The sequence below is a fragment of the Protopterus annectens genome, chromosome 4.part0 (genome assembly GCF_019279795.1).
Source record: "Protopterus annectens isolate FY-2018-M chromosome 4.part0, PAN1.0, whole genome shotgun sequence".
Taxonomy (NCBI): Eukaryota; Metazoa; Chordata; order Ceratodontiformes; family Protopteridae; genus Protopterus; species Protopterus annectens.
In genome coordinates, this window is record NC_056733.1 from 469,287,051 (window position 1) to 469,308,021 (window position 20,971).

At 36.4% G+C, this 20,971-nt stretch overlaps 1 protein-coding gene across 1 annotated transcript in view; it reads right to left on the reverse strand.

The window, feature by feature from the left end:
* Positions 1-20,971, reverse strand: part of CHEK2 (checkpoint kinase 2) — a 1,207,489-nt gene that overhangs the window by 913,389 nt on the left and 273,129 nt on the right. The gene's annotated exons all lie outside the window — the stretch shown is intronic.

A 20,971-nucleotide genomic window follows, 5' to 3' on the forward strand; every position in this document is an offset into this window, starting at 1 on the left:
GGCAATCAGCTGCTCTCTCTTTCTTCTTCTAATTAGAGTAGGAGCATTGGCTGCTGAAGGGCTAACCTAAAAGAAAAGCCAGAAAGTGAAGTACCCTACAGGATTCACTTGCTATACAGACCTGGCCAACAAGCAGGATTGCGTGCATGCAGCAGAATACCTTAATTCACAGGAACAAATACCCATAAAGACAGTGTGGCCAAAAATGAACCATTGGCAAACATGACTCCTAAGCACTAACTACATCTGTATTGTGAAAAAGACTGCAAGTGTCAGTGGGTGCACAAAGATGATTTTTATTTATTTATTTTTGTTGACCGGGTGTGTCCGACTGGAAGTAGGTCCATTTTCAGCGGAGACCCGGGGAGAAAAGCTCCACAGTTAAAATAAACAGACAGTAGTTACATTGGATTACATAGCGATTAACAATTTACATAGCAATTACTTACAACATATTTACAGATGAAGAACATAGTACATCAGTAGACAACTACAATCTTTATCTGTGAAGTACACAACAGACATTAACAAATGATTAAAATAAGAAGTTCCTGCTGTATAAGTACTAGGCTTATGAGCATCTGAGCTTGCTATAATCAAGGTAGTTAGTGAAGTGTTAAGAAAGATAGTGGTTGGATGGGGTGGGTGATATTAGAGTGGGAGTTGCAAGGGCATAGCCAGCATGTTTTTAGGTGCGCTTTTAGTAAAGTTTTGAAGTGGGTGCATGATGGTACGGAGGTAATTGTGGGTGGGAGGGAGTTCCATAATTTGGCTATGGTGCAAGAGAATAGTGCTTCACCAGCAGAGTTACTGGTTTTTGTGATCTGCAAGTGATTTTTGTTGCTGGATCTTAGTGGTCTGGTGGTGCGATAGAGTTGGAGTAGATTCTGGAGGGATGGGACATTTAGTGGATGGTTTACTACTTTGTGGGCGAGTGAGAGTTGATACCATTGAAGGAGGTGAGGGAGTTCAAGCCAGCCCAGTTTAGCAAGTGAGAGACAGTGGTGACTACGGTAGAATGCCCCTGTGGCGAATTTGGCAATTTTGTTGTAGCAGGTCTCTAGCTTGTTTAGATCGCATTGCCTTAGGTTGGTATATATTGGAGAGGTATAAAGTAGGGTGGAGATAAGGTGGGAATTTGCTATTGAAATCTTTGCTGCTTTGGTGAAAAGATGCTTATTTCTGTATAACGCTCCTAGTTTTTTGTGGACTTTTTTTATGGTCATGGATATGTGAATGTCAAATTTTAGTTTATTGTCTATTTCCACTCCTAGCAATTTGGTGTGTTCAGTTGGGTATATAGTGGTGTTGTCTTTTGCTGTGATGTTAAAGTGAGAGTTATGAAAGTACGAAGAAGGCAAACAAAAGGCCAGAGTGATGGGTAAGGTTTACAGAACAAACATGTTCACAACTTTCATGTACCATCTATAGATAAACGGTTATCTCATAGTAATGCGATGAAAATTTAATGCAACAAAAAATTAACCTTTTGAAATTTTATATTTCCTGGTTTCATTTTTTAGAACATATTGCAAAGTCAGACTGCAACACTAAAGATGAAGGGAGTGCAACTGTCCCATTCAAGTGCTGCAGTCATCACTCAGCAGCAATATTTATCATCCTACTTAACTGGTAAATACCAGCCAGAGAAACAGCCTACACTGAATATTAAAAAAAGGTGCTTTTTTGAAGCATGACAAATGCAAATGCAGAAACATCAGTGTAATTTTAATGTAAAAAATGTATAATACTCCATTAATCAGATCTATATGCACATCTGTTTATGCAAACATTTTACAAAGCATACATTAATATATAATTTAGGATTCATTTTTTCCAACTAAACATTTATTTTCATGAAAAATATTCATTACACTTTACTTGCAAACCTCATGCATGGTGCACTAGATCTAATTAATCTGGCGGACGTCAGCCACATTAGGCACAAATATCTAGCTAAAATTTTCTTCACATTGTACAGGCAGGCTGAACCAAAACCAGAGTTCAGAATCAGTACTGTTCATAGTGTTTACTGCTATTCAGAACATGCCTTCTCATGTATTTTTAACTACAATCTTAGTGAATATTGTTACTACCTATGGTCAAGACCAACACCTTGAGTCACTCACCTGTATGATCCCGATGAATGTATCGCCAGTCTATGTGGAAAAATGTTTAACAGCTGATGTTACTACTACTGCTCTCTGCCAGCAGGTATCATCTTTGCTGATATCCCATCGAAAAAGGATACAAGCACTATTGTACTTTTTTAACCTAACATCTAACTACACTAGATACCTAAATAAAAAAAGAACAAAGAACTATTTGCAAATTAGCAAACAACTTGTAATAAAAATTGGGAATCTTTTCAGAAATCCTATTTCACCCAGAAACGTATGCACTTGAACACTGGCATGAAAGTCAAAATATTTCCAGTGCATTATATGCAAACCAATATGAGAGCTCTCAGCCTAAGTATCTCAATATACTTGTTCCATAGTCCCCATTTCTTACTCAAGAATATACTTTGCCCTAGTCAAGTAGGATAAATTGATACTTCCAATAAAACAAGGTGGTTTAGGAATGCCTGATTTGAAGAGATAGTTTAGAGCAACACAGTTAAGGCTCTTGTATAAAACATAAGCAGAAATAAAAATTCAAAGTGGAAAGGGATGATGATGAAGCAGGAGGGATATTCAAGAAATAAGCAGAGTGGAAATTTGGATGCAGATACTAAAGAACAGCAGCAGCCTTACAGGTTATTATACTCATGAAGTAGCAGAAAATAAACTAACTAAGCCAACAGGGATGTTTTTTGTTTAAAAAAAAAAATAAAAATAAATAAATAAAAACCTTCAAGAGACACGCACAAAAAAACTAAGCAACTAAGCAAAAAGTGGTACAGAGAATAGGCAAGAAGGGGCTGGAATTTACTGGAGTAAGCTGGCAAAGGAACCAAGGTATTGGGAACAAATAGTTAGACAGGGAAAGGTAACAGAATGGAAGAGGCCAATAAGACATTTGGACTGCAGGCTAGAAACTGCCTTCCCTAATAGGGATTAATATCAGAGCACAGGCATAAAGAAAGAGATAGGAGAATCCTAATTGAAAGACCTGCACCGGTGGAGTTTTTAATTAAATGAAGAAAAGAAACTACTGTTAAAAAGTCATTAGTAAGGTATATAACATACTGCACAGTAACTACAGGAATCAGATTAGGTCAGAAAAGGTTAGGAATGGATTAGATAAACAATTCACAAAGAAACAATGGGAGGATATATGTATGGCTCCGAAACCCACAAAGTCTAGAAGACTTAGGATTTTGGTTTGGAAATGCTTGCACAGGTACTTTTATACCCCATAAAGACTCCAAAAATTTTTACTCTGATAGCTAGCACGTGTTGAAGGTGTGTCAGGGAAGAAAGAGGTAGCTGGCATACTATGTTTTGGGACTATAATGAGTTGGAAGACTTCAAAAATTCCCTACAGAGTACTCCGTCAGAAGCATCGGGCGAGCAAATGAGTGCAACTAAGGAAATTATTTTTCTGCGTTGGGATACAGGATCTGTAGACATAGTATGACTTTGTTCAGTTTAATTCTAGTGGCTGCCAAAAAAGCAGTTACAAGAAAACTAATGTAATGAATACTGTGACAGAGATAAAAGAGGAAGTGGGATCTTTAGAAAAAAGTAGGAGCAAATTACATAGAAAAATGGAAACTGCAGGAACAATACATGCAGAAAAATGTTTTGGAGGAGGAATGAGGTTTAAAAAAGGCAGGAACTGAATAATTCATATAACATTGGATTGATTATATTGTGTAAAACATATGTGATGTATAATGTTTATAAATATGAACATGTTAAGATGACTTGTTTAGGTTTAAATAAATTTAAATTTGCCTGTGTCACAAGTGATAATACAATTCCTTTGGACTGTAATTTTTCAGCTCCGCTTCTTTTAAATCTTTTTTATATACTTCCACTATGCTGGAACTCATTTTCTATGCTTCCGTACCTTGGTTATAAGCCTTCTTTGTTGTTTCTCCTTGGCCTCAACTTAATACGAATATATCTTTTGTAAGTCATTTTGGCACCCTCCTCTCCCTCTAATTTTCTCCACCTCTTGTTTCAATAGCTGGAATGTCTGGCATTCCATGAAGATGTGTTCCTATGTACCTTGTTCCTCCTATTCACACTTCCGGCACAACATGGATGTTTGGCGAACATTTTGCTAAGCCTACTAGGTGTATAAAATACCTATGGAGAGCAGCTTTCCAAGATGGCTGCACACTGATCAACACCTTAATTTAAGCTCTCCCAGTGAGGAAAAAAAAACTGATAGGTAAGGGCAAGGGCAATAATTCTGTCATTTTTAGTAAAATTCCATTACTGGCTAGTAAAGCACACTGCTTGGATGCCAGCAATGAAGAAACTTAGAGAGCCTGAAAGAAAGTAAACTAGAAAAGCTGAAGAGAAAACACTGACGGAAAGAATCCTTCAGCTGTTCAGTAAAAAGCAGAGATCAAGCTACAGCTTTGGTACAACAGATAGCTTCCAGCAATTTAGAGGAAAAACAAATCAGATATGCTCAAAGCTAATTAAAATAAAACACTAAAGGTGTATACCAACTCAAATAACAAAAGGCTGGAAAAATGGAAGATTTAAACAGTTATTCAGATGAACTGATAAAACTGCAAAAGTCAGAGGTCGAAATGAAGAAAAGGCTGGCTAAATACAAGACTACTCAAAAAATGAGCGCTTTCAAAAAATGGTAGAGTTAGAGGACTGACAACGCAGAGAAAACTAGAGTGTTTCTGCTGTACCAGAGAAATATGAAATATGAAAGCACAAATAAGTAAATGGACTGGTTTTCCACAGCAGGATTTGTTAATTGAAATGGTACATCATGTGTATGCTCCAAATCTGGCCATGACAAAGCAGCCAAGACCTGTATTAGTAAAGATGCAATCATGCTGGCAGAAAGAGGTTGATCCTGACAAAACTGTGGAAGACCAGCAAAGTATTAAAAATTGGAGACAGTTGCATGTTTGTGGAAAATGATTATTCACTGCACACTATGAACCAGAAAAGCAAATTTAATGCGACAATCAGGGAATGTCGAGGGCAGGTGTGAGATTCAAGCTGTCTTCTGAATATTTTTTTCCTGGAGGATCAAAGTAATTTTTTTTTTATTTAGCACAGGCTACAATGGAAATACAAGTCTGCCCATCAAAAATGAAGCCATCAAACAGAAGGGGGCTCTGATTCGCATTCTTCTGACAAAGCTCAGAGAGACTTTGCCAGTAGATTATTTTCCAATGTTCCAAAGGAAAATGCTTGAGATAGAAAAAAAAGCACAGAAGTTGACTAGAAAAATCAGAATTACCTTGGACCAGAGTCTGGGGTTGGAAGGTGGAGATGAATAGGAAGAAAACCAGTAACATTGTCATTAGTGAATATAAGCGAGGCTATAAAGCATAAACCAAATTGGTGAAATATGGGTTTACAATAAAATTGGTTGAGAAAAATTAGACTCTTGCTGACTTGGTTAAAATTGCAGGGGGACTGAATGCCATATATCCCACTTCATGTTATTAAAATTTTAGACTGACACGAAAAGGAGAAAAACTAACCAAATAAAACGTTTCATTCTTAATATTTATATACACATTTCTGAATATTAATTGCATATTATATACTAAAGCATTTTCAGTGATCGTTAGATGTGATAAAGATACTAAAATAAACAGGTGCTTTTTTCTTTTTTTAGTTTTAAGAAATATAGGTATTACAATGTAAAAAAGAGAAGAAAGGTTGGACAAAAGTATGTTTAAATTAATATGCTATAATCTTGGGCTGTTGGGATGTAAAAATGCACTGTTTACACTACATGTAGAGTTGAAATGTTTTCTCTTACTTTTGCATAGGTGGTCAGGATCAATGCCTATGTCTTAATCTAATCAGTTTTTTTTTTGTGTGTGTGTAAGCATGTGGGCTTTAAAAACAAGAGATCAATGTGAATGTTATGAAAGGTTTTCCTTCAGCAAATAATGTTCAGTGTGAGTTAAGAAATCTGCAGCTGAGGGCAGCTGTACAATGTTTACATGGTAACAAGCTGATAGGTGCAGGCAATAAATCTTGAGATGTCTGGGCACTGTCTGCAGAGGGGAATTATAAAAAGTACAGGGACAAAGAACTTAGTAAACAAAAGTTTGAAATTATTGGAAATGAATAAGAGATAGCAGCTTTCCTGGTACCTAAATACTACTATGCATTTACAATGTATAATTTAGTTTTATTTAAAGATAGCCAGTACACTTTTCCTCAACACTAAACGTTAAATGTTTCCTGAAAGTATACAAGCTGTTTTTCAAATCTGGGAGGGAAATAAAGATGTGAGAAAGACAGCAACTAGTGCAAGTAGGCGCACAGGTTGTAACATACACCTTACCTCAATATTATTTTTAGGTTAGTTCATGCCTATGGGTCCAGCTGTCTATGTGAGAAAACTTTCTATCAGGAGGGTTAAAGTTAATTATCTGAATATGTACATAGATTATGGGGTGTGTGTTGCCTGAGGGTTTTAATCAAAACAAAAAGTCTTTAATGTGGCACAGGTTCAAACAGAGATGACAAGAAATAACTGTATAAAGATGGACTTGCCAAACATTACTGGGTGAATGTGAAACAAGTTGGAATCAGTTATTTTAAAAAGCTGTCATATATAATAGGTGGGCATTAATAACTTATTTTGGAATGAATGGCCTCACAGGTATAGACAAAAAATTTGAGTGTTGAATTAAATTAAGAAATGAAGAGTGCAAACAGAAATGCTACAAGAGACACATTTGGAAAGAAGTGAGCATGTGAATTGATATTCAGCAGAATATGAGGGACAAAGGAAACACCGGACTTAGATTAATTGCTAGAGGAGCTTCAATAGTAACAGAAGAGGAAAAAAAGAATAATGGTACATTTGTGGCAGTAAGGGGCTACTGGCAAGGAAGGAGGATTACACTGGCATGTATTTATATTCAATCAAACAATCATGGATCTTAAGAAAATTTGGGGGGGAGAAATAAGCTTTTGCAGGGAAAATTACTTATAGGTGGGACTTGAAATTTTATTTGCAACAGTGAGGATGTATCTGAGGGACCAAGAAGGAAAAATATTTCTGAAAAAATTTATGAAAATATTTGGTATGGAAGATGTGACGCCAGTGCCCTGGCCCTGCAATCAAGGAGCCTCAATCCTCACCACTAACACCAGAGAGGGAGTCTCATATGTGGAAAGGATAGCAAATACACACAGTAAAGTGCAATTTCCCTTAAGAGCACACAGAGATTACAGTCAAGTCTGGGGCTGGTCACTCCCTTGCTCCCCAGGTCCCCAATAAGACTCCCCACTGGCATAGCTATAGGGTCCAGATCTCAGCCAGCTGGGCAAGCTAAAATCTCCAGCACCCTCTCTGTCCAACCAGTGCTTTGTGTCCCTGCCCAAGTAGCTGACATACACACTTTGAGATTAGTTTATACAACCACACAGACACTCCTGGGAAAGGCTGGTACAGGTTCTCCAGCTGTGCCCCTTTTACCCAGGCTATACGGTAGTAATCCTGCCACTACCCAGCTAATACCCATCAGCTAGTCAAAGGCCCTTAAATGGGTGTCCAATTACTGTGCAATATTAATATCCAATTGGTAGTATGACTAAACAGTCTCAAGGCTTAGAGTGACTTGGTACAGGATCCTTATATGCATGCAATGCACTCTTGGAGCTTAACTTATCTCTACACAAAACAGCCACAGTTAAAAGGTTTTAAAATATTTAATAATAAATAATTAAAACCACAAGACAATACTTTCTACTACACAGTGCTAGTCAAAAGAGTTCAGAGATCACACAGAAATACTTAAAATAATTCAGTAGTACAGTTCTGACATCACAGAAAAACAGTCTAATCTTTCTAGTTCCTAGCTATTCCTAAAAGAAACCACAAGTCTAAGATAACTTACATAAGACAACAGGCAGAGTGCTGTAAGTTGGACGATCAAGACAAAAATGCTTAATGCCCTCCGATTCTGTTTAAATGGCTACTGCAGTTCTGATAAACATTACATCATTCTTTCACTTTCCTGGTGTCCCCAGGCCAACAGAAACTGCAGCTACATTCTTTTACACTTAGGCAGAAACCAGGGCAATAAAAATACATTTGCATGTATAAATCTAGCAATCTAACACTTTGTTAAAACAACAGAAAGAATGTGCTAGCCCAGGTGGAATTACACCGAATCTAACTTCAAAGGACAGCATGAAGTAATTTTAATTTCAAAGGACAGGCAGAAATGCTGGACTTAGCTTTCTTTACAGAAGATGGCAATGTTGCTACATTGTTTTAAATTCAACATTTCACAGCAAATTCTTTCATTTAAATAAACAAGTTTGTATTTCAACATTCATATTTACAAATGACAGAATTATCTGCACAATTCTATCTGGCTAGGCTGGCAGCCTTCACAGAATATGTGAATTCAGACATATGAACTCAGAGAATTTACAAATTACTCCTTAAAGTACAATAATTGGGCTAGACTAGACAGAAATTATATTTCACAGGAACGTGTGCGTTACTGAAAGCTTCAACACGCATCCAATAGCTATTTCAGATCATGGGCTGATAACCAAGTTAAAAATGCACGGTAATGAAATAAAAATGAGATACTGGTGCTTCCCCACCCGTGTCAAAAAGAGGAAATTAAGGAATGGGTAATGGAAACTATTCAGGACTTGGTAGGGATGATAATAAGTTCATCAGAAGTTATAGCTAGTGAGTGGGATAAAATGAAAGTGGAGTTTAAAAACAAGGTGGAAATAAAGACAGATATGGTTAAATAACAGGAATTAATTAGAGCAGCTAACAAAGGTTAAAGAGGTGCAGAATAAAGGGAATCTCACAGAACAGAGAGTTGCAATTGCACAGTGTTACAGAGAAAATAAAGGAGTATTTGGATAATACAGGAGTTTAAAAAGATTGATGTTAAGCACCTGCATTTTGATAATGACTGCAAAGAACAAAAACTTTTAGCATAATGACTTCTGCAGCAGAAAGTAGAAAGGATTGTTGCCAAAGTTAGGGAAACTATAGCAAGAAAAATAACCAGAGATTCTGTAGAGGTATTAAGAGAGATTTCAGAAATTTTATAAAAAAATTGTGCAAAGTGAAGGAATGTGGAAATCGAGAAAAACACAAATGGAAATCTTGGGCATGCCAAGTCTGGAGGTAGACAAGACTTCACAATTAACCAAGACAGGAGGAGATGAGATAAAATGGTGATATACAATCAATCTGCAGGAAAGTCTTCAGGAATACATGGTATTATTCCTGTGAAAGTTAGCAGGCTAGGAGGGAAGAAAGTGATAAAGATCTGGAAGGTTTTATTAAGCTGCAAAACCCTGGATGAAAGCAGTTTTGCCTGTAATACCAAAAGATGGTAAAGACCATTCAAATCCAGCTTCACATAGGCCCATTTTAATTTTAAAACATGATTATGAAGTGTTATGTCTCTAATAGCTAAACAAACAGCAAAGGTGTCACCAAAATTAACAGATATGAATCAATATGGTTTTGTGGAGAGCATGCAAACATTTGATGATGATCCAGAGGGAGGGAAACATTTGACATTAGTAGAATAATGATGATCAGTCGGAAGCAGAATGTAAGAAAATACTGTTGTTGATGGATCTTAATATAGAAAGCATTTGAGTAAGCTGGGATTTTATGAGCACAGCAATGGAAGCATCTGCTTTTCTTGATTCAATAATAAGGTTAATAAGTAGGATATATGAGGAATTGCTGGGAAAAACTAAAGTGGGAGGGTTCCTCTCTGATATGTTGCATCTGAAGAGAGTAATCGGGGCAAGGGTGTCCTTTTTCTCTTCTGCTATTTGAGTTATATTTAGAGTCACTGAAAAAGAAAATAAGGGTCTCATAATTCAAGGATATAAATGTTAGGGTAATCAAGAAAAGTTAACTTTATTTGCAGACAATATTTTGTACCTGGTAAAACCAGAAAAGAATATCGGTGTCATGAAACACTGAGACAGTTTCAAGTCTTTTCGGGATATAAAATTAATGAAGAACAAAGACTATAGCTGTAAACTATGCATCTACACTTGAAATGGTTCAGCAAATATTTATGGGAACATGACAAAACAAAGCATTTAGGAGTATGGATTAAAAGGCTTCTGCTATGGCAGCTAAGGAAACATGGGAAGAGACTAAAAAAAATACATAAACTGAGAAAATGGAAGATCTGTTTTATGGATATGGATAACAAGATATAAGCAGTGAAAATGTTCTTAGTGCTTTTAGTTTTATACATACGCACTTCAAACATATTTGTATCAACCAGAGGTGAGGTTGTAGACAGTAATTAATAAAGAGATGAAGGATTCTACCTGGGGAGGGGAAAATGGCAAGGGGGGAAGAGTCAAGAGGGATATGCTGATCATCCCAATAGAACAAGGTGGTTTAGGGTTACCTGATTTGAAGGGATATTTTAGAGCTACACAGTTAAAGCTCGTATACATAACATGAGCATATAGCTATAATTAAAAGTGGAAAGTGATGATGATGAAAGGAAGAAATTCAAGAAATAAGTAGAGTGTGGGATTATGGATGCAGATCCTTAAGGAGAATAACAGCCATACAGCAAATTATATTCATAAAGTAGCAGAACTTATTCCAAGAATTAAGACAACATAATGAAAAAAAAAAAAAAGAGACTCTTGATAGGGATGACTACAATTTACTGCAGAGAATCGGCAAAGCAACCAAAGTATTGGGAGCAAATAACTAAAAGAATAGAGTGGAAAGAGGATAAGAAGACATTTGGACTGCAGGCTAGAGACCGCCTTCCCTCACAGGGAGTGATAGTGTACAGGCCAAGAGAAAGGGACAGGGGAATTCAAAGTGAAAGACCTGCTCTGGTAGAGCTGTGTTGTATCTACAACAGATGTTGCTGTTAATAAAGTGATAATTAGTAGGGCATATAAAATATTGTATGATAACTATAGAAATCAGATGAGGTTAGAAAAGACTGGGAAGAGAGATTAGATGAGCAATTCACAGGGAAACAATGGGAGGACTTGTGTATTGTTCCCAAATATGCAAAGTCTAGAAGATTTAGAATTTTACCTGGAAGTGTTTGCATAGGTATTTTTATATCTTAAGCAGACTCCAAAAGAATTTTACCTCTGGTAGATGGCTGCAAGTGGATTGGACATGCTAAAATTGGCTCTAGGCATGAGTGCGTGCGTGTGCCTTCTGTTGAAGGTCGGGCGCCAGGCTGGCAACTCAACACCGTAAAAACTCCACTGCCAATCATGAGCAGACAAGGTTATCCGCTGTGGCGACCCCTAACCAGGAAAAGCCGAAAGAGAGAGAGAGAGAGAGAGAGATGACAAATGCTGGAGGTGTGATGGGGAAGAAAAGGTAACTGGGAGCATATATTTTGGGAGTCCAAGGAGTTGGCAGATTCTAAAACTTCCTGTACTCAGTCAGAAATGTTGGTGGTCAAATGGATGCGACTAAGGAAATTATTTTTTTGAGCCAAGATACAGGATCTGAATTCCTTTTACATAGTTAAGGCCTTAAAAAAAACTACAAGAAAACAGAAATCAAATTCAAAACCAACTGAAGTACTGAAAAATGCAACAGAAATAAAAAATAAAAAAAATAAAAAAAACTGGAAGTGGGAGCTTTAGAAAAAGATAGGAGCAAATTACATAGAAAAATGGAAATATAGGAACAATCCATACAAAATAATGTTTTGGATTAGTGAGGTTTACGGAAAGACAGGAATTGATCAATTTATGTAATGCTGGATTGATGATATTTGCATAAAAATATATGTGATGTACCATGTAACCATGAACATGTTAACATGGTTTTTCTTTTACATAAATGTATGCTTGTCTATGTCTTAAGTGATTTATTTATTTACTTTTGTTGACTGGGATAGTCTGACTGGGTATTGGTCTGTTTTCAGTAGAGTACTGGAGGAAAAGTCCCTAGAACAGAGAAAAACAATACAAAGTTGCCACAATATATACACCTAAAATATACTAAATTTAGAGAGAAAAAAGATGCACAATATACATAATAATAAAAGAAAAAAATAAAAATACACTAGCAAAATAATAATCAAGTGAATCAACATGAAAGAGTAAACAGACAGCAAGGGAAGAAGACAAATTTGACAAAATTAGAAACATACATATAAAAAATTTACAAAAATAAATATATTTTTATTTATTTATTTATTTATTTATTTATTTATTTAACATTTGTTGACCGGGATAGTCCAACTGGATTCATGTTCATTTTCAGCGGAGGCCCGGGGAGAAAAGCTCCATGGAATAACAAATCATCGTAACATGTCATATTACAAATAACAAATACATTACTTACAGAGATTAGATGGGCAGACAATACAAATTACATATAGAATATTTTCAGTGATTAGAAGAGCAAACATTATAACAAATCATCAGATAGCGTTATTCAGTGAGAGAATCGGATAAAATTACATAGTAGGCTACCTAGCAGATTTACACATTCCAGAGATAGGTTAACCAGGCTTGATACAGTGATATACAAGCAGTAGTTAAGTATAATAAGTGACAATTAAGTGATAATTCAATAAGGTGTTACAAAAAGACCAACTCAAATATCAACGGAAAACTCATTGGCACACTAAAGTCCTAGAGAACAAGTTTCCAAACTTTAAAACACTTAATTGCCTCCTGCTTACAGTTTTCTAAGAAAGCATCCCTTACTCCATTCAGACCATTCCAATGCTCCCAACAAAATCCCATCAAAATATCTGTCACCATTCTGTGTACTGCCCTTACCTCTTATATCCTTGCTTCAATGTCAAATACAAACAAGTCTCTCATAATCATCATAAAGACTTTGTTTGCACCCAAATCACCACTCTCCTTTCCCAAACACATCCAACTTAACCAGGTTCACTCAATCTCTAGATTGCAGGAAATCTCAAAATGTGCAATTCTAGTAACTAAACACCAAGAAAAAACTAGAATAAATATGCTTATAAATCATTTCACACTACTCACCCAACATCTTGAGCAGCCCACTGCACCTTCTGCTACCCATGTCTTTTCTTCCTACTGCTTAAATCCTCTGACTCCCAACTCAAATTTCAAACCACATCATTAGAACTCTGTGAACCAATAAATCAGCTTTAAGCCCCTTCTTCCATCTGTATCACCAATCCACAGCAAATTAGATTTTTTTTAACATGGCCATTGCGCTTCCCACATCTTGTCATTAGAAATGCATTTCTCAATGCTAAATACTGTCATGCATTGGAAATGAAATGCGGTAAGAGCAGATAACAGTAAATCAATAGGGTTTTACGGCACAAAAATAAGCTTTGCTATTGGTTATGGTCAGATACAATGCACAGACTTAACACACTCACTTCTCTTCTTTATATGTACAGTCAAACCAATAAAAAAAAAATATATCAAGCATATCAATTACAGTTATATTAGCAGTTCCCTTAGAATGGTGATCCATTTTAATAGAGATGGCAGAATTCAGAGCAGATGCTTTACTGGCTTTTAATACAATGCCACTTAAGGGTCTTGTCTTAAAGTAAATCTAGATAGCTGCTTTCTGCAACAATGTACAGCTTTTAAAATAAAAACAAATAGACTGAATATGCATGAGTGTCTTGAACAATTTACATATGAATCTCTACTTTTAATATAACAGATCTTTTAAATTATATGCAACAATCACACAGTTTTGCCTATACACTAGGCTAACAATACATGGTTAGTCACACAACTGTTTTACAATCACTGCATGCTCTGATCTAACATTTAACCCCAGCTAATATGAATATAAATAAAAGGTACTTGCGTATTATCGCAGCCACATTTTCGCGGTTGCGAATCTCGCATCGTTGAATCCAGACGAGCGCATGAAACACTGTAAAATGTTGTTCAGACTCCTCATTGCTGGTAAAAAAAAAAACTGTGGACTACCTTCAGGGACAGCAAAACTTTCCAACTTCCTCTTCTGGTTTGCCGTGCATTACAGACGCACGCTTGAATTGCCATCCATGCTCTCTTATTGATGAATGGAAAATTTGAACCATCACTAACAAGGAAAACGCACACACAGGAAGGAGGTTTTTTGGAAAGTAATACTTTCTTTAAAAAAATGTAAACATACTGTATGCACAATAACTATTGCGATGTGAAAGATCAGGGATAGTAATGCTTGTAAAAAGTCAGAATTGATGATGATAGGCAACTGTGGGTTCCTGATTACGCATAGTAAGAACGGTACAGAAAACATGTTACTGGCTGATGAAGCGCTTCTTCTTGTCATTTGTAGAATGTGGCAGGTTTTTAATTTGGACCTGAACATGCGTTAACAAATTGTTAAAAAAAAAAAAAAAAAAAAAGTAAAGTAAAACCATTATTCCTGTGGCTGTGCCTTTCTATATGGGGGAAAGTGGTTAGCAATTGCAGACAGTAGGACAGCAGCCCTGACAGTTGAAGCGTGTATGCACTTTACTGCCAGCTACATGACATGCTGGCGGCAAAGTGCATACCGAAACAGCAACATTAACTTTATCATTTTTTAATGATAACCCTGCCCAAAACAACCTTCATTGTGCAAGGAAACCCACTGTCTGACACTGTGACACCATTAACATTTAGATGTAAACATCAGGAAGCAACCATCATCGCAAAAATGTGTTTGCGATCATACGCAAGTACCAAATAAAAACACAAAACTGAAACTTGCAAGTGCTACAGCTGCAACATTTCACCATCCTTTCTTAATAACAATATCCTAGCCTTCACAAGATTATGTAAAAGCTCTTGCACAATCTTTGTACAGAGAACATTATAATCTGAAAGGGCTGTTAAATATCTCTGCATGCAAAACACTAATCTGAAACAGCTCTTTCAGATTACAGTTTTCTATACCTGAAATCTGACCCATTTCCTACTATTGCAATTCTTTTCTTATTTATCAACAAGGGCAAGTATGTAATATGATCTGGTTATCTTGCTAACTACTAGTACATAAAGTAGCAGCATGAAAAAAATGAGTAACTGCTATAATAAGCATCTTTCATTTTAAGTGTCTCCCTTCTTTATAAACAAGGAATTGCTACTCCTTCCCTTGTTTCATCTACAACTTTCTCATCAGTCTCTAAAAACAAGAAACTGGCAATTTCTACTAGTAGTTGTTACATATCTTGAGTCACTTAAATAAGTAAAGTATGGGGCAACAAGCAAGAAGAAATTAATGTAGAAATCCTTCATTGCATTGAAAGTGTTGCACTACACACACTTTATATGTGGCAGGCAATACAGTTTTCCTTTAAAGCCAATATTCACATGCCTGCCTGTTCATATTAGCTGTTTTGCTTCGCAAATCTAAGCACTAAATAGTTTACTGCACTCCATGTACCAAGTGTGCTGCTACTCTAATAACATGGTATTGCTAGAAATATTGCTGAATTCCTGCTGAACATTTTCCTAGTTTACAAGTACAATGACTGAAGTACTATGATACGCAACTATATGAAATATCGTGACAATACTAAAGCATCAGAATGCCAAAGGATGAGGTTATTTTATATGAAATAAATCTTTTCTGCACAAGTATCTACTGAGAATAAACTGATAATAAAATCAACCAATTATAAACATCTGCAGGAAGGTACAACCAAGCACTGATAAGCAGGCAATGCTAACTGTTGCATCAGTATGCCATCACCCAGCATTAAAATGTTAATAATGTATTATTTTTATTTATTTGTTTTTTTACTCTTTAAAAATTGTCAGCAATGCACATGTACAAGTACTTCTTGTAAGAATTTTCTTTTTCTTTAAAGCTTTGATAGATTATGAACCTTTGCACTCAGAAACATATGCATTCTTATAACTTAACTATAGAAAATGCTTTAGAGAAATTTTACTTAAAGTACTACTAGTTATGCCAGGATTTCAGTTTAGCCATAATGGAAGATGCCATCAGTACTAAAACAATATACTATAGTTACTGTGATACTTAAGCTGCTTTAAATGCATGCCCAAATTAAAAAAAAAAAAAAAAAGTGGGGGTGCACTGTGTGCCTTACTGCTGGGCCACTACGTTCCAGAAAAGGTAAGCCTACAACAGAACATCTGAAGCTATGGAAACAGCTAAGAAAGTATTCAGCAACCTTATAGAGTAACTAAGGTTAAGACAAGATCATATGACCAAGCACCATTTTGCTTTTGCAGAACAGACAGCTTCCTCTCCCCTTCATGGGAGGGCAGAGGAGCAGTTTGAGTCCTTCTGGGTTCCAGCTTTAATTATGCAGGATTAATATAGGATTTGTAATTTAACAGTGTGACAAAAAACTAATTATTCAGTGAAAGTTCGATTTCTGGTACTTACAATCTAGAACCTTACCAATGAGTGTGGCTTATTTTTTTTTTTACTGCATTTTAAAAAATATCTGCATTCACGAAAATATGAGGGTTAGCCAATCAGTTCTGCAATGTGGAGAAAACAGTTAATCTGGAAAAGTTTGAAATCAAATTATAATTAAAAAAGCAAATACCAAAAGACCAATGTAATGGATCAGATGGGTCATTGACATACTGCTGTATCTCATTCCTGCACAAGCAAGGCAGTAGCAAACCTAGAAATGAGTTCAGATGACTTCTGTCTTCATATGCAATAGTGTAGACAGGCCAAACTCAAAGCACACAGTATTTTGTAAGACTTTGCATTCAATCTCGAGAACAACTAAGATTTGATAACCTAATCAGAGGGCCTGACAGGAAGTAATTGGTAGTCAAAAAAAGTGCTCTAATGCTCCAGACATTCCACATTCATTGTGAGAACAAATATCTATTACAGTGCTTAGTGTCTTAGTAGATATTAACTCAAATTAGAATACAATATTGTTATCAGAAAAGACAGAATACTGGCTGTGAATTGACATGAAGATTAAAAATACTCTTTCTGAAAGCTCACATGAATACACAAATCAAGGAAAACAAGTGAGACAAGCTTGTCATTTTTGCTACCTGCATCCATAATATCATCCTTTCAGTTACTACGCAGAGCCTGCAAATGTTGCGGAGGATAGGAATGTATAACAACCAATAAACTGACAGCTTTGCACTAGGACTCATATGCTATTTAAAAAAAAAAAACAGCCTGTGACACTGCCATCACTGCACCTATCTTTTGGTCTCTCTCTTAAACCTGGATTTATGGCTACTAGACATTAGGTGCAGGGACACAGGGCTCCAGTGCTCAGGGAAGCATATGGCAGACACAGCACCTGATCATGAAAGACCTCTATGGGGCCCAGTGACAGCTAGAAGAACTGACTTCCAGTACTTTGGTGGAAAACTGAAGAACTTGCCCTGGAAGTGCCATCCAAGAGGGACCAAAGCTCTCTATGGTCCATCAGAAGAAGGCTGGCACCAACATGCTAGCTCACACCTGCACAGTGGCTGCCAGAGATGCATCTCACCTTCTCTTCCCATTACTAGCCAAAGTGGGCATGATTCTGATCTACTAATCAGAAAATAAATAACTGTCAAAGAAAAGGAAGCATGTAACATCCTTTATAAATACCTACTGACTTGTGTAAATGTATTATCTAAATTAATAAATATGTTATATTTAAGTCTGTAACAATTATTTCTGGATGTTTTCTCTCTAGAAGTGCACCGACTGTGGACACTACCCAAATAGGCATCCATAGTCAATGAATGCAATAAATACAAAGTGTTAACGTGTCCCACTATTCAATGCTGTAAACATCTGACAGTACAAGCACTGCAGTATTACTGTAGGTCTCCGTTTATAATCTGGTAACCACAGGAGCATTTACAAGCTTTGTGTGCTTTATGCATCAAATGCAAGAGTTTTCTAATGATGTAGGCTGAGACCCTAACTGTGTATGAAACAGAAAAGAACAGAGTCAGAAGCACGGGAGCTGACGGCACCCAAATTAGTCCAGCATGTGACATCATTATGCACCCTGGCAGGAGCAGCAAGAGTCTCCAAACAAGGGAACTATGGCAATATCTTAATCAGGTTTGGCTAAGGGTGATGAAGGTGAAATCCATCAATAAAATGTAAACCAAGCAAAAACTACAGAGGGTCTTTGAAAAAGACATCTAGTTCTTGTCCAGTACTTCTAACCCTTACAGGATGTGCATTGTAAAGTAAACAAAAGGTACGACAGCTTTTCGTTGCTATTTAGTAGCACGAGATGCAAAACAGCAAGAATACATTCAAAAAATAAACAAACAATACAAAACAGCAAGAATATATAAAAATGCAGCTCTGTCAGGTCAATTAGACTGTAAAAATACATACTGTTAAGGGTTAGATGGCACTGCATCCTTTCCTCTGTGGTATACTTCTACCTGGGTCATGGCTGTTTATCAAAAGGCAGCATCTGCAGCACATAGAACAGTAGATCTGCTGATCCTCTACAGTGAAAAGACTTACAGTAATTGTCAGACATCCTAAGGATCTGCAAGCAGTTACAACCAGAATGTAATACAGTCTCGCAAACCTTCAGTGAACCTGCTCCCCAACCCAGGGGCCAGGAGATGCAAGTACCCTACAAAGGGGATCACTAATCTTAGTAAATATTCAGAACACCAGGTCTACCGCACTAGGAATACTCAAAGAATATTCATAACTAAAGTCAAGAACAGTATTTCATTACAAATGTTGTCAATCTTTGATAGGTAGTACTCCTGAAGGTTCCATATTAAATCAAGCAAGCCTCAAATCAAAAAGCTTAACAAGCATTTCACACACACAGTCCTAAAAGACTCAATGATTCCTTTCAAAAAATAAAATGAACAACAAAAACAAAATAGGAATTTAGTAACACCTGGTCAAAAACAATAACAGGTAAGAGGAAAATAAATGTTGAGCCTAGTTATTTTTACAGAGAAGCTTCAGTTGCAATGAACCAAAGGCTAATACTTCATATAGCCTACTTAGCAAAACTGTTGGATTCAGAGCAACATTCTGGTATTCTAGACAATGTAGTAAAATGTGTCAAAGATGCAGAGTTTACTGGGTGCATAGCTGGCTTTCTAACAAGCAATAACAAATAGTGTATCCCAGAAGTGAACACTAAGGCCAAGAATTTTGCAAATTTTCACTGTTATAAAGGATTCTATTTTGATTCTCGGGGATCAACTTGGGATTAGTGCTTCTGTTTAGCTGCACGTAGCACAGGAAGATTATTTCATAGTCTTCCTAGAGATTACCAATCACTGAAAAGCCACAAAATTATTTCTTAGGAGCCAGCAATGCATTAACACTACTGTTTTGTTCCTGGTGAGAGGAGCAGAAATGCAGACTCCTGCTGTTTTTCGATTATGCAGTGTGTATGGTACTTCAAATGGTCTGGTTGCCATTTTTGTTAAGAACCTATTTTATGCATCATGGCTTTCTGCTGCAGCCAGCTGCTGTCTGTTGTACCAAGGGTACCTGCCAAGAGGAGAAGGCTATAACAAATGCACTGAATCCAACGACATCTGGGTCAATACTACTTCGCAGGAAGTAACTTAGGATTACTGCTATTCTTTTGCTTCTGGTAAGACAAGTAGGAAAAGATGACTTGTCACACACATGTGTTAAAACCAGCAGTACCACTACTACCAGACAGACAGCAACTCAAGTAATAAAATCAAAATCTCACAAGTGCTATCCCACTTTCATCTCACATTAGTAAACATCTGGAACAATGGGTTTACGCATTCCGACCATCGCTGCTATCTGCTTGGCTGAAATGGGCAACCTGAGGCAATGTAGCAATTGTCTCATTTATAGACAACCACCTATTACTTAAATCATATTCAAAGCAAAGATAAACAACAAGCAGGTTGTCAGTACCACAGAACACACACAGCTCAGACCAAACACACAGACCTACATATGCTGAGGCTGTTAAAAGTAACCTACCTAAACCACAAAGACATCATAACATGTAACTTAGGGTACAAGTACCCTCAGCAACCTCACAAACACAGGCAGCACAAAACATATCCAAGAGTCACACTGACTCAAATTCAAAAGCCCATTAGACAAATCTCTAATATCCTAATCTTAAGTGACTCTATAGTGAGAGACAGTGATTAGGCTGAACAAGGAGAAAGCCATGGTCAGTTGCCACTCTCATAGCTTCTCATAGTTCAACTTTAGCGTTCAGGTGCAAGGGGAATGCTGCCTCAGTACTATAAACTGCATCATCCATCCAACCCTTAAAATTTAAAGGTGTCAATATTTATAGACATACGATTATTTGGAATTTTATTCAAAATGCTAGGAATAATACTACATACAAAACCTTTCCCCTGATATTATAGTTACATTTTTTAATACTAAAATTAGTGTGGTCATTTCTGTCATTATAATTGGTTGATAAAATGCTTGTAATACATCATAAAATATTTTGTATGCAAGAATCGCCCAACCTCTTGCATACAGAAAATGAGAATACAAGCCTAGCATTTTATACCTTTCAGTGTATAATTTTTTTTTCCACAGAAGGTATCCTTTTTGTAAGTTTCTTTTAAGTATCCCTTTGCAAGTTTCCTTTGTACAGATTCAATTTTATTTAATTGGATTGTAGAATGACAAAGTTATTATAGTCCAAAACTGGTCAAATAACTTCTAGATATCCATAAAAGCTATCTTCAGCTCTCAACATAATTTAAATACAACACCTGACATTCTTAATGCTTTTGTTCTTAGATTAACACAATTGTTTAAGAAAAATCAGATGTCACATGTATTACTGGATCTTTATATTCTTTAGGTTCAAGCATAATTAAATTAAAGAATAACTTCTTGATTAACTGCACAGATTGTA